Source organism: Tachysurus vachellii, chromosome 21, assembly GCF_030014155.1.
Source record: "Tachysurus vachellii isolate PV-2020 chromosome 21, HZAU_Pvac_v1, whole genome shotgun sequence".
In the NCBI taxonomy this organism is placed as follows: Eukaryota; Metazoa; Chordata; class Actinopteri; order Siluriformes; family Bagridae; genus Tachysurus; species Tachysurus vachellii.
Window position 1 is genome coordinate 8,520,721 of NC_083480.1, and position 12,260 is coordinate 8,532,980.

A 12,260-nucleotide genomic window follows, 5' to 3' on the forward strand; every position below is an offset into this window, starting at 1 on the left:
TGAAAAGGGTATAATGGCTGTGAGTCACACAGCACAACTGAACACAAACTATAAATTGTCCCAGAAAATGCAGCTCTTTTATTATATTTGGATATGGATATAAAATGGAGGACAATTATACAGCTTACATATATATGACTGGAGAGATTTGTAGAGATTTATTTCAATAAGAATTTAGTTCAAAGATCTAATATTTTTGTGTTAATGTACAAAAAATGCGTCTATTCTTGTGATGGATGAAGTCAGTTCCTGTTTTCATTGGAGTAGCCAATAACAAAAATGTGAAATATAATTATAAATATCAAACAACATAGACTCATGGTACACATAAGGAAGGAAGTGCTAAGTTACTAAAACCTCTTAGCTGTGATGCCGTATCTATTTCTCACATCTTACATAAATCCGCTGCCATTTCCATCTGTGTGTCTGTAGCTCTCTGTCCTGTGCAGAGACAAAGTCTTGTCCAGGATCCAGCAGGAGCCACCTGTGTTTTTGTTAAAGACCAAACGACAATTTGTTCTTGTTTTGCTGGAACAGACACAGCAGCCACAGAGCCCTGGGCACTGTCTTCACCCATAATAATATTTTTGGTAAAGTTGATTAATAGCTTTTCTTCATACTCTGATACAATTGCTCAGGATGGAGACAAGCAATGTTGCTAATCTCAAAAGACTACTGGTTGCACGTAATGTATAATTCAACTTGATGGGAGAATTGTATTATACAGCAGGTCTATTAATTTCTCTCTCTTTTTTCCCCAAAGCAAGAGACATAATGTTAAAAGACATGCTTTTATTTCATCTGGTGTGGTAATATAATAATAATAATAATAATAATAATAATAATAATAATAATAATAATAATAATAATAATATGTGTTGAAATCTGATCATTCTGTAAAAATAAAGTTACGTAGTCAATGAAAAGAGCATGCAGAGCTAAAATACACGTAGTTCTAGCTCTAATCTTTTCCCTCCTTCCTGTTCCGTGACTAACACTTCTCTTATCACCGCATTTTCCTGCTCTTTCATATTCCATCAGTATACCTTTTCCTCTTTCACTCCATTTTCATAGCCTTCCATTGCCCTGTACTTTTTCCACATGCTATCTCCTCTATTTGCTTTCCTTTCCTTTCCTTTCCTTTCCTTTCCTTTCCTTTCCTTTCCTTTTCTTTTTTTATAATAATATTTTGGCTTTTTCTCCTTCTCATCTTCTTTTCTGAAGTTATAACCCAAAACACTTCTCTCTTAGCTTAACTTTTCTACTAATCACATTTCTACTGTAACTCTCTTCCACCTCCATGTCTCCATCTTTCTCCTGTCTGTTAAGGCTGGTTGAAATGAAGATAACTGACCCCATGGTGTGAGAACAATAGCAGGAGAGGAGTTGTTTTCCCTTATCCTGAGGTCACAGCAGGGGGAGGATGCAGCCAGGGGCCTTTAGTGGTGCCAGAGCGGTGGTGTAGAGTTTAACTCTGTAACTGATCACCAGCAAGCAGATTCCATGTTTGTTCTTGGGCCAAATCACATTTGCTAAGAGGCTGTCCTTGACTCTGTAAACAAAGTGTTATTGCACAAGGGTAAATCCGGTTAAAATGCAGTACAAAGGACAAAACAAAAGACAAAATGCTCACTCACCTTATTTGAAGTAGGCCGCATGAGAGACCGATAAGATCTTGTCTCAGCCACTGACACTGAAATTGTGTTATGTTTTGTCTACGATTTCAGCTCAAGGTATCTCTGACTGGGGCATCAAAGCAACTCTCCAACATTTTTCAATCTAATCTCTATCAGCAGCCAAAACTGGCATGTTGCCCCATAGTGAAAAATAAGGAATGAGAACAAACACATTTATTTATAACTGAGTCTAACTGTTGTCTAAAGCAGTATATAATTCCTAAAGATTTGCAGTTTAATGTTTTTGAAAATTAATGTTCAAAACTGTATAATTCTTCTTAAGAGCAGGAAAGACGTTAGAGAGAAGTATCTGAGTTTTTGTTACCAGTGTAGACACGTAAACCTAAACACAAAGCAGCTTTTCTTGTCTGTCTCATTTATAAAAATAAGTGTTCTTTCAGTTCTTTTGAATTTGCATTACATAATTGCGTAATTTACAATTTGCTATTTGAGTCTCTGATGTTACATTTACAAATAAGTTCAATATAATTTAAGGAACATATATTTGAGTCACACACAAACTTGCAAAATATAACAATTGTACTTAAATTTACAGTTGATAAACTAAGATTATGTTTTAGATTTACTCATATACTCATAAAATTGTTTTTGTAATTCTTGTTCATGGTAATCTCACAAACCCTACAGAGGCAGTGAATAGAGATTGGGTTGATAAAAGACTAGAGAGAAAAAAAAGGTTAGTGTTGTGTCCGATTTCCTCTGATTCAGAGTGTGTGACCTTGTGCTCATGCCACAAATGTGTTGGTTTTGTAACGAGACAGCTGTAAATCCGGCAGCTCCTCATGGGTTGGGCTTTCACATCTGACCTGTATGTGGAAAATTAACCTGCTCCTCTAGAGTGTGATTTCTCTTTCCTTTTCCTCCACTTAGGGTATATAACTAAGTTTCCACACACCCTAGGTTCCCAGCAAGCTTGTGCTGGGACTGGCTTACCTATCAACACTTGCAGAAACATAAGGAAGATAGGAAACATCTGTTCTTAACCTGTATTTGGTCAAATTTTACCCAAACATTAGCATCTCGTATGGTAAGAGGTGGAAGGATTCCTGGTACCAAAATTTGAGAATAAGAAATTTGGACAATAACTGTGCAAATCACTTTAATATTCTTGCCAATAAATGTTCTTTCAAAATGTCAGACTTAATAGGGGTCAAACTGCCATATGGCATTTTGTTTCCTTTTAATTCTCATAAGGTTGGTGAATACTATTCTTGCAGTTTAACGATTATAAAAAAGTATATTCTTAGGGGGTCGAGTTAAAGAGCTAGATGCCCTTTCTGGCCATAAGTATGTTAACACCTGAATGTAACACCCTTAAGTAGGTCTTCCCCAAACTGTTGCCATAAAAGAGCACACAATTGCTGTTTCTGTATGCTGTTGCATGGACCTGAGGTTCTTTAAAGACATGCAAGGTGTAGTGGATGAACTTGAATGACCTGCACAGAGCAGCGACCCACTGAACACTTTTTGTATGAACTGGAATGCACCGAGCCTCTTCACCCAACACCAGTGCCTGACCTCACTAATGCTCTTCTGGCTGAATGAGCACAAATCCCCATGGCTACACTTGGAAAGCCTTCCAAAAAAAGTGGAGCTTATTATAGCAGCAAAACATGACCACATTTTTTAAGTCATTAAACCATTTGACCGAATTGTGTATCTAATATCTGCACCACAGGAAAAAAGACCCACTTGATCATTGTAAAAATTGTTCTTGTATAAGGATGGACTTAAAAAATATTAAAATATTATTTTGGAGCATCCTGTGATATGGGGTGAAGAAAATCCAACATTAATCGTCCCTAAAGCTACTCATATTACAATATGGACCACTCAATTCATTCATCCATTCCTTCATTTTCTACCGCTTATCCGAACTATTCTCGGGTCACGGGGAGCCTCAGGCGTCATCGGCATCAAGGCAGGATACAACCTGGACGGAGTGCCAACCCATCGCAGGGCACACACACACTCATTCACTCACGCAATCACACACTACGGACAATCTTTTCAGAGATGCCAATCAACCTACCATGCATGTCTTTGGACTGGGGGGGAGGAAAACGGAGCACCCGGAGGAAACCCCCGAAACACGGGGAGAACATGCAAACACTTCACACACAAGGCGGAGGCTGGAATCGAACCCCCAACCCTGGAGGTGTGAGGCGAACATGCTAACCACTAAGCCACCGTGCCTCCTGGACCACTCCAGTATAAAATAATTAATATTTAACATGCACAATGTTTATGGCCCATGATCTTTTTTAGGAGAAACCCCATCTGTCTCATGTTCTTTACACATTCTGCATGTGATGTATTAAAAGTGCATAACTAATAACATTTTCCTTCACCATTACCATCAAGCCAAACAACAAATACAAATCCTACACAGCTGTTAAATATGCCAGGAGGTCAAAATGTTCTGAGGGTTTGTAATCATTAGAGTGGTTTTACGTCAGAAGTCTCAGAGGAGAGCAGGGAAAACAGGTAAGGATTACCCAGCAACCTCTTAACTCTCTAAGTCCCTCTACCCCAACTACCATCGCAACATAGTTCACTTTTCTCTTGCCTGGCAAACCATGTTTGTGTGGGTTTAAAAAGAAGACAGAAAATGTATCGGTGTATTGTATATTGTATTCTTTTTAGGGATCTGTATTTGAGGCTTGTCTGTGTGCTGAGTGATATGAAGTAACTGTTTAGTGCTAGACAAGTAGTGCTGTAATACTGTTTACAACAATCTAAGACTGAGCTGAAATACACACACACACACACACACACACACACACACACACACACTATTTTGTAGGAAAATCTCAGAAGAACAGAGCTTTCGTTGCAGAGTCTTTTAATACATGTGGGATTGACTTTCTGTGTGTGTGTGTGTGTGTGTCTGTGTGTATGTGTGTCTGAGAGAGAGTGAGAGTACTAAAACAACATGTTCAGGGTCACATCCCTAAAGGCAATATGAGGAACAGAATAACACACTGAATTGCTAATACAATTACATTGCGTGTATGTTACATAGACTCTAGTTTTGAAATGATCTAATTCATAATTAACCTTAAACCACTCATACAGTGCTCTTTACTAGAGATGAGCCGGATACTCGGCTGAAACGAGTATCCGGTACAGATAAAGCACTTCTGCCGAGTACGAGTATTATACGAGTAAAACGAGTCAATATCTGTGCTCGGATTGAATGAAAATCATCATTGGGTATCTGATTGTGTCAGCGTTCTGTGATAGGCTAGTCACAGCGCCCCTCCCCTACACACATACAGATGTATTGTGTTGCTGTGTCTCGCTCTGCTCACTCACAGTCACACACAGAACAGCTCTCTGTCTCTCCCTCAGTCACTCGGGTTCGCGGGTCTTTTCTGTTATCGTTTAGGGTTTCTTCAGCTTTTTATTTTCGGGTTGTAACGTTAATAATACGTACTTACTAACCAGTAGAGTTCTGGTAAACGTGGGTTCGTTCAGACGTGGTGCTTGCTTGGTAGAATGCGACTCGCATTGCGTCTCTGCCTGTCGGAGATTTTTTTTCTTTTTTAAACCTTCAGCTGTCTCTAACCAGTAACCAGACACTGAGTATCTGACACGTTTTTGCTGTATTTCATAAAAACATAAAGGTAGTAAGCTAGTGTTATAAATATTACAAATTAATTATTACCGTGCCTCGGGGGTTTCCTCCGGGTGCTCTGGTTTCCTCCCCCGGTCCAAAGACATGCATGGTAGGTTGATTGGCATCTCTGGAAAATTGTCCGTAGTGTGTGAGTGTGTGAGTGAATGAGGGTGTGTGTGTGTGTGTGCCCTGCGATGGGTTGGCACTCCGTCCAGGGTGTATCCTGCCTTGATGCCCGATGACGCCTGAGATAGGCACAGGCTCCCCGTGACCCGAGGTAGTTCGGATAAGCGGTAGAAGATGAATGAATGAATGAATGAATGAATTATTACCGGTTAAAGCCCCACCCATCTCAAGACAAGCCCCGCCTACTTCCGGGTTAGGCCCCACCCACCCCGAGTACGGATACAGATACAGATAATGCTGTACTTGCTCATCCCTACTCTTTACTTGTGATTAGAAAAATACTTGTTTGAATATGACAAACTGAGTTTCCATGACAAAAAATAGGTGATAAAGGAAAATCAAGTGACTCTGTTATGCAGTGGAGGCATTTTTCTTAGAATTAATTCCACTTGTTCCCTAAGAGGGAAGAGTCACTTCAAATCAATACTCAGTTCCTCTGACTGAACTCCTTTATCCTATAATGAAACATTTCTATCCTGAGAAGATGACATCTTGTCCAGGAAGTCAATGTCCACAGGGCATGAAGGATTACTGAAAGGATTGATGAGGATGAAAGTGATGTTAAATATGATCCACATAATATGGGCTTCACACTTTCCAGATCACAACCCAGACTAAATATCTATTGGAGATTTTGTATGGGCATGTTTGACAGTGTTCTACAACATCATCATCTCTACAAAAAAAAGAACTAAAACTGAATATATTTATGAAGACTGCTGTTAAGCCCTTCCAATACAATTCCAGAGAGTTGTGCCAAATTAGTGCCAAGACACACTGAATCTGTTCTGGTGACTCATAATTACCTCACAGATTCAGAGTAGATTCATGATGAATTTTACTTAAAGATGTCAGAAAACGATGTTTGCAAAAAGGAAAAGTCTTTGGAAGGTGATCACTACACTGCTAATGAACTGTACAGCTGGACTGTGCTGTCTGGTGCAAAAACAATTCTAGCCAGACATTCTGATCACATTTGACCAGCCAACATTCTGTACTACTTCTACCAATGTGACTAATATTTGTACATTTGGTTCCATAAAAAGGAGTACTCAAATTCAGCAGGGGTACCAGCCATGGAAAATCATGGTCAAGTGCAAAAGTGTTTTTGAATGCAGGTATCCATAAAAACCACAAATGCCATTTACATGCATGCAGCTTCACCCGTAAACTTCTGGTTTCTGGCTAAATATTCTCACATACAGTAGTGTGATGTAATCTCAGGTTGTTAACATAGAGTTTATATATAAATATATATTCGCCGAGGTGAAATTGGTTCAACAAGTGTCATGGACCATCTATTCAAAAATGTGTCCCCAGCTGTCCAACTCTATTTTTATAAATTGCAGCCTCCAAAATCATCATGGTTTCTGGGTCACCTCCAGAAAGAAACTGCAAATATAGAAGACTAATGGCTAACATGCTTTCTTAATGACACATACTGTCTTTTTCACCATCCTGTCACAAAATACTCTACGTCTTGGAATCCGCTGTTTATTTTAGTTTATCTTCATGCTCTAAAAAACCTCAACTGGCAAAAATCATTATTCTGATATGGATTCTGGAGTTCCAGGGTTATAAACCACCTTCCCTTAATCTACCTAAATGTTTCAGGGCTTTGTAGCTTGCTGTACATTACACAAAAGTTAACATTTAATAATATTACTGGTGGACATTTACCTTGCATTTCGGCCTGGTGTCATCGTTTATGGCATTCCTTCTAGCCACCATTAATCTGCCGTGTACAGAATCAACATCAGCTCTGATAATATTCCCATCTGCATGACCAATACTTGTAATGTGTTTGCTCCAATATGTTATTGATTAATAGCTGACACAGGGACTTGTAGGAGGATGCTTGACATAAACAGTTAAAAATGTGTATAATCATCAACATTCTAATTTCCTTACAAAAGATACAAAAGAAATAAAGATTTCATTTTAAATTCTCCACCAAAGTTTGGAATTAGGACTGTGTCAGTCTTTGACAAGACAAGCTGCATTTTCTGTCACAGTAACCTCAAGAGAAAGAAGAAAGGCTGGTGAGGGAATGATTGTGTATAGCTGTCATAATAACATAGATAACCACAAATGAATCTGTAAATGAAATGAAACTATAAATGGAATGTGACATCATTATATAGTAACTTAATAATCATTACGTTTGCTGTCATACAAGATGAATTAAACCCTTGAAACATTCAGTTAGGAAAAGTTAAAAATATAACCAACATCAGGGTGTAACTGATAAATGTGTTCAATCATGTCAAAAAATGTCTGGATAAAGTTTAATAATAATAATAATAATAATAATAATAATAATAATAATAATAATAATAATGGTTCTAATTCCTAATAAATTAATTTTACTGCAAAGGTATTAAATCATTATAAATTTGCCCTTGTTATGATGTCATCATTGCTTTTGTACAAACTAACCTAACAAAATCACAGAAACAAAAATAAGTCACATAAATCCTCTCTCCTGTTTCACTGGTAATATACCTAAAGTGGATTTTCTCTTGGGGCTCTACTCTAATATGATATCTCAAGCTAACAGAGTTGTTTGTAGCTTTGTGTGTGATAAAAGCTTCCAGAAAATTGCTTTACATCTACTGAGCAAAGATTAGCAGCTGCACAGGCTTAAGGGAACACACTTCACTTAAATCCAAATGAGAGTCATTTCTCTGGCACCCTGCAGGCTTGTGTGGGGACAACACCTCCACGAAAAGAGGCAGAACTCAGTGGGAGGTAGATCCCTAACAAACTAATCAGTGTACACATATCCTTAAACAATTACTGCTCAAATCCCACATCAACATGTGTTCACAGATGCAAAAACCATAGTTATGTTTAAGCTAATCCCTACCATTTCACACTTAACCTCCAGTTGTGTCCATGTAGTGTGTGTGTGTGTGTGTGTGTGTGTGTTCAATATGTGCAGTATGTATTCAAGCTGAGGGATAAATTGTGAACTAACAAAGAGTTTAGATATAGTCACTATGTAACGTGTTTTTGCTTGCATCTGTTCTGTCCTGCTTCAACCTTTGCTAAAAATTCATCTTTAATTAACTCCATACTTGAAGGATCAGCAGTGCATTATTCTCTCTCTCTCTCTCTCTCTCTCTCTCTCTCTCTCTCTCTCTCTCTCTCACACACACACACACACACACACACACACACACATTCTGATTAACAGAAATTCAGGCTGTAAATAGACAATGCTTGACTAATAACACTACTTGAGTTACAAATGCTGTGAGTTACCACTGGAAATATAAAACAACCTGAGGAAACCAATGCAATATAAGATGTACTGTCTATTTTGAATATCCTAATTCTTTATCACATACAAAAGGAAGTAGAGGGTCAAAAGCACATGCTAAGCCTCTTGGGTTCCCCAGAACAGTTCTACACACAGGTCCAGGTATGCTAGCTCAGCGCAGCAGCACACTTCTGAACCCCTGCCAATTCTGAGACTAATAATCTTCAGGTCACAGGTGCAGATATTTAATCCCTGAGTTATATTGGACCCAAAAGTTAGCTCACTGTGGAGATTTAAACTCAGGATCTTCTGTGAACTTGGCAGCTACATTGACTGCCTAAGCAAACATAAGTCTCCAAAAGCTTACAAAGAATGGTACCAAGCTTAAAAACATTTCCCTCCAGTTTGGTGTTACCAGTTCCCACTCACTTCTATCACACAATCACTTCTAACTCTGAATGGTGGGGCAAAGTCATACTTCCTCCTTTACATTCAAAGCCAATCACCATATCTTTTCAAACTGATGTCCATGCTACATCACAGGGCTTGCTGACCTTCTTCTACATACACAAGCGCACAGATGACTGATATTAATACGTCTTTTCTTGAGATGTTCCTGTCTTCACCGCACTTCAAATGACCAGTTATAAAGGACTTTTATATCACCACCATTAGCTTTTGCTTGCAGGTAACAAAAATGTTTAAAATACTAAATCAGTTATTTATATAGTTAATGTACAGCACTTATACAGTTGAGTGTGAACAGATTTTATTATCATGTGTGAATATGATTCTAAATAATTTTTAATACCTGGTATACCTGATGTTTTTCCTTATAACTGGCTCCAAGCTCTTTGTATATCCCTCCAGCAGCTTTTAAGTCATTTGTAACATTCTTCATGAAATCTCTGAGCTAATAACTACTCCTGATATCATTAGAGAAATATTGTTTTTCATTTCTCTTACCAATTGTTTTTTAAGTAGATTTTGTCAGTTAGGAATTTTTGTTTTGTTACAGGAATGTTTTTGAATTTCTTTCTTCCCATACTCAGAAGCCATGCATTTTAGCATTTTAGCGTCATATTTTAAAATTGAGTGTACTTAAAGGTTTGAACCACACACATACACACACACACACACACACACACACACACACACACACACACACACTCACATTAGTGGAGAGACAGGATTTAATAACACTTGGAACCAGAGCTGGGCACAGACCCGTCCCTCCATAAATATCTCAAATAAAAAAGGAAGCCTTCTACTGCTGACTATTAATGGCAGCCCTGCTGCTGTGAGTTCCTGTTCCGGGCTCATTCCAAATCACCATCTCGTTAATCTTTTGATGAATATATCACCCTCGTTCTGTCAGGCCCCCAAAGCCTGCATAGCTCTAAAGGGCTTTTTAAGGAACAACACTTCATCATTTTGCTCAACTCTAATGTTTTGGATGACTGCATTAGCTGCTTTGTCACAGTTTGTCCAGAAGAATGTATTTTGTAGCCTGGAGTTTGTAGATAGGAATAACTTGTTTTGGCTTGTGGCATAAGGTCTGAGTTCCTGTTGTCGTTTTATTGCATCTAAAAGAGTAGCACATTCCACACTATTTCCTTATACTCCCTCTGAGATCTCCATTTTTCTTAAAGGCCTGAGCTACTTAGCTTGCATAGGTATGTTTAGAAATCTCTCTACAGCATGTACAATAGGTTTATGACTAAACATATACAGTATATGGTGTGTCTGGTGAGGAAGGATTCGTACTGTATATAATGGGGAATCTGTATATCAGTCAATCGCCTGACAATTATTAGCCATTTATTTAATCATTCCTTTCATTCTAAATAAAGATTGCACAAGATGTAACAGAAAAAGGGGATAAAATAAATAACAATACCACACAATAATCAGTGACAAAATATTCTGATATAACATCACATCTCGTACAAAAATGAGCCTTCTTTTATTTATTTTTTTTTATTATTAATTAAAAACAGCTGATGATCTCCTTTTGAAGTTCATACAACAACAAAAACATAAACAAGAAGTGGAAAGTCCCTCTGATCCGATGTCTTTCCCATGGCAGGAAACATACTAACTGTTACAAATTTCTGACACTTGAGATCTTGATGAAGAAAAAAAGAGCTGTGACTGTAAAAGCATTAAAGAATACAGATACATTAATGAAGACAGATGGCATTAGTATAAAACTACTGCCGTTATAGAACAGTAATCTCACCCTTTTGACCAATTAGATTTGAGAATTGTATTAAAAACCGAATAAAATTTAAATTACACGAAAACCTCATTTAAATCCCAATAACAGTGACATCTATTTTCAGATATCTAATATCTGAATATATTTCCCCTTTTCTTAAGTCTAAAAAGTTAAGACTAGCACATTTACTAAAGAAAAAAGAGGTAACATTATGGTTTTGTCACTGCCTCGACCGGTGATGAGATCTTTCCCTTAAAATGAGAAGACCATTACTGGACTCTACAAGAAGGAAATTGTACACAGAGATGACGCAAGCAGCCATCTCGCAGATTTCAAATAACATGCCTTTTTTTCTTTCTGACGACATTTCATACTATAAGTTTCTGGGCAGGGCAGAGGTGTTAGGCAGACAAATGCATAGCTAGAAATTTGACATGTACACCAGTTATACCATGCTGCATTCCCAGTGTCTATTGCAGTAGAGAAAGCTTGCATCATATATCCTTCCTTGTACTGAATTACAGTCTCTTAGTTTCACTTCTCTGAGTTTCGTTCAGAGTAATGTCTCTGTGGTTCACCTCTGGCAATAGTGATGCTGATTATTAATAAATTACTTTTTCAACTTTAATCTTTCAGACTAACATTCAGTCACATTATCAAACTTAAGCAGAATCAGTGGACAAAAAAGAATGAAAATAATAGATGTGCCAGCAGGGTTTTTGGAGGGACTTTCCTTCATTTCAAAATGTGGACATGTACATGTGCATTAAAGTTGTGTGAGTAGTTTAGCTGCTGTTACAACACAATAATAAGACACATGGGGAAGACAAAAATGAATAAACGGAAGGAAGGAGAGCAGTGTGGAGACAGGAAGGCTGTCTGTCTGAGACCTGTTTTTGTGTTTGTGGGTTTGAGGCAAACATATAGACAAACACAGAGAGACAGAGAGACAGACAGACAGACAGACAGACAGACAGACAGACAGACAGATAGATAGATAGATAGATAGATAGATAGATAGATAGATAGATAGATAGATAGATAGATAGATAGACAGACAGACAGGCAGGTTTCTCTGTTCTTGATGGAGAACATTACACAGAAGTTGTATCCTAGAATAAGAACTCAAGAAAAGACCTTATGAATACAACCATGACACTCCGACACACAATTTATGTATACCAATATTTTACTAATAATAACACATTTATTATAGCATAAGAACAGTAAAATTAAATCAATGTAATGATCCAGACTACCACCATAGTT

The 12,260-nt window shown here is 37.7% G+C and overlaps 1 long non-coding RNA gene across 2 annotated transcripts; it reads right to left on the reverse strand.

The window, feature by feature from the left end:
* Positions 1 to 225: 225 nt before the first annotated feature.
* LOC132863816 (uncharacterized) lies at positions 226 to 8,088 on the reverse strand. 2 transcript variants are annotated; one of them, XR_009650150.1, is made up of 3 exons: positions 8,011 to 8,088; positions 1,355 to 1,552; positions 226 to 484 (listed from the first exon to the last, which is right to left on the reverse strand). It is a non-coding gene; the product is annotated as an uncharacterized LOC132863816 (long non-coding RNA). The 2 variants fall into 2 exon arrangements; XR_009650151.1 differs by lacking the exon at positions 8,011 to 8,088 and adding an exon at positions 1,638 to 1,753.
* Between the last annotated feature and the right edge of the window lie 4,172 nt (positions 8,089 to 12,260).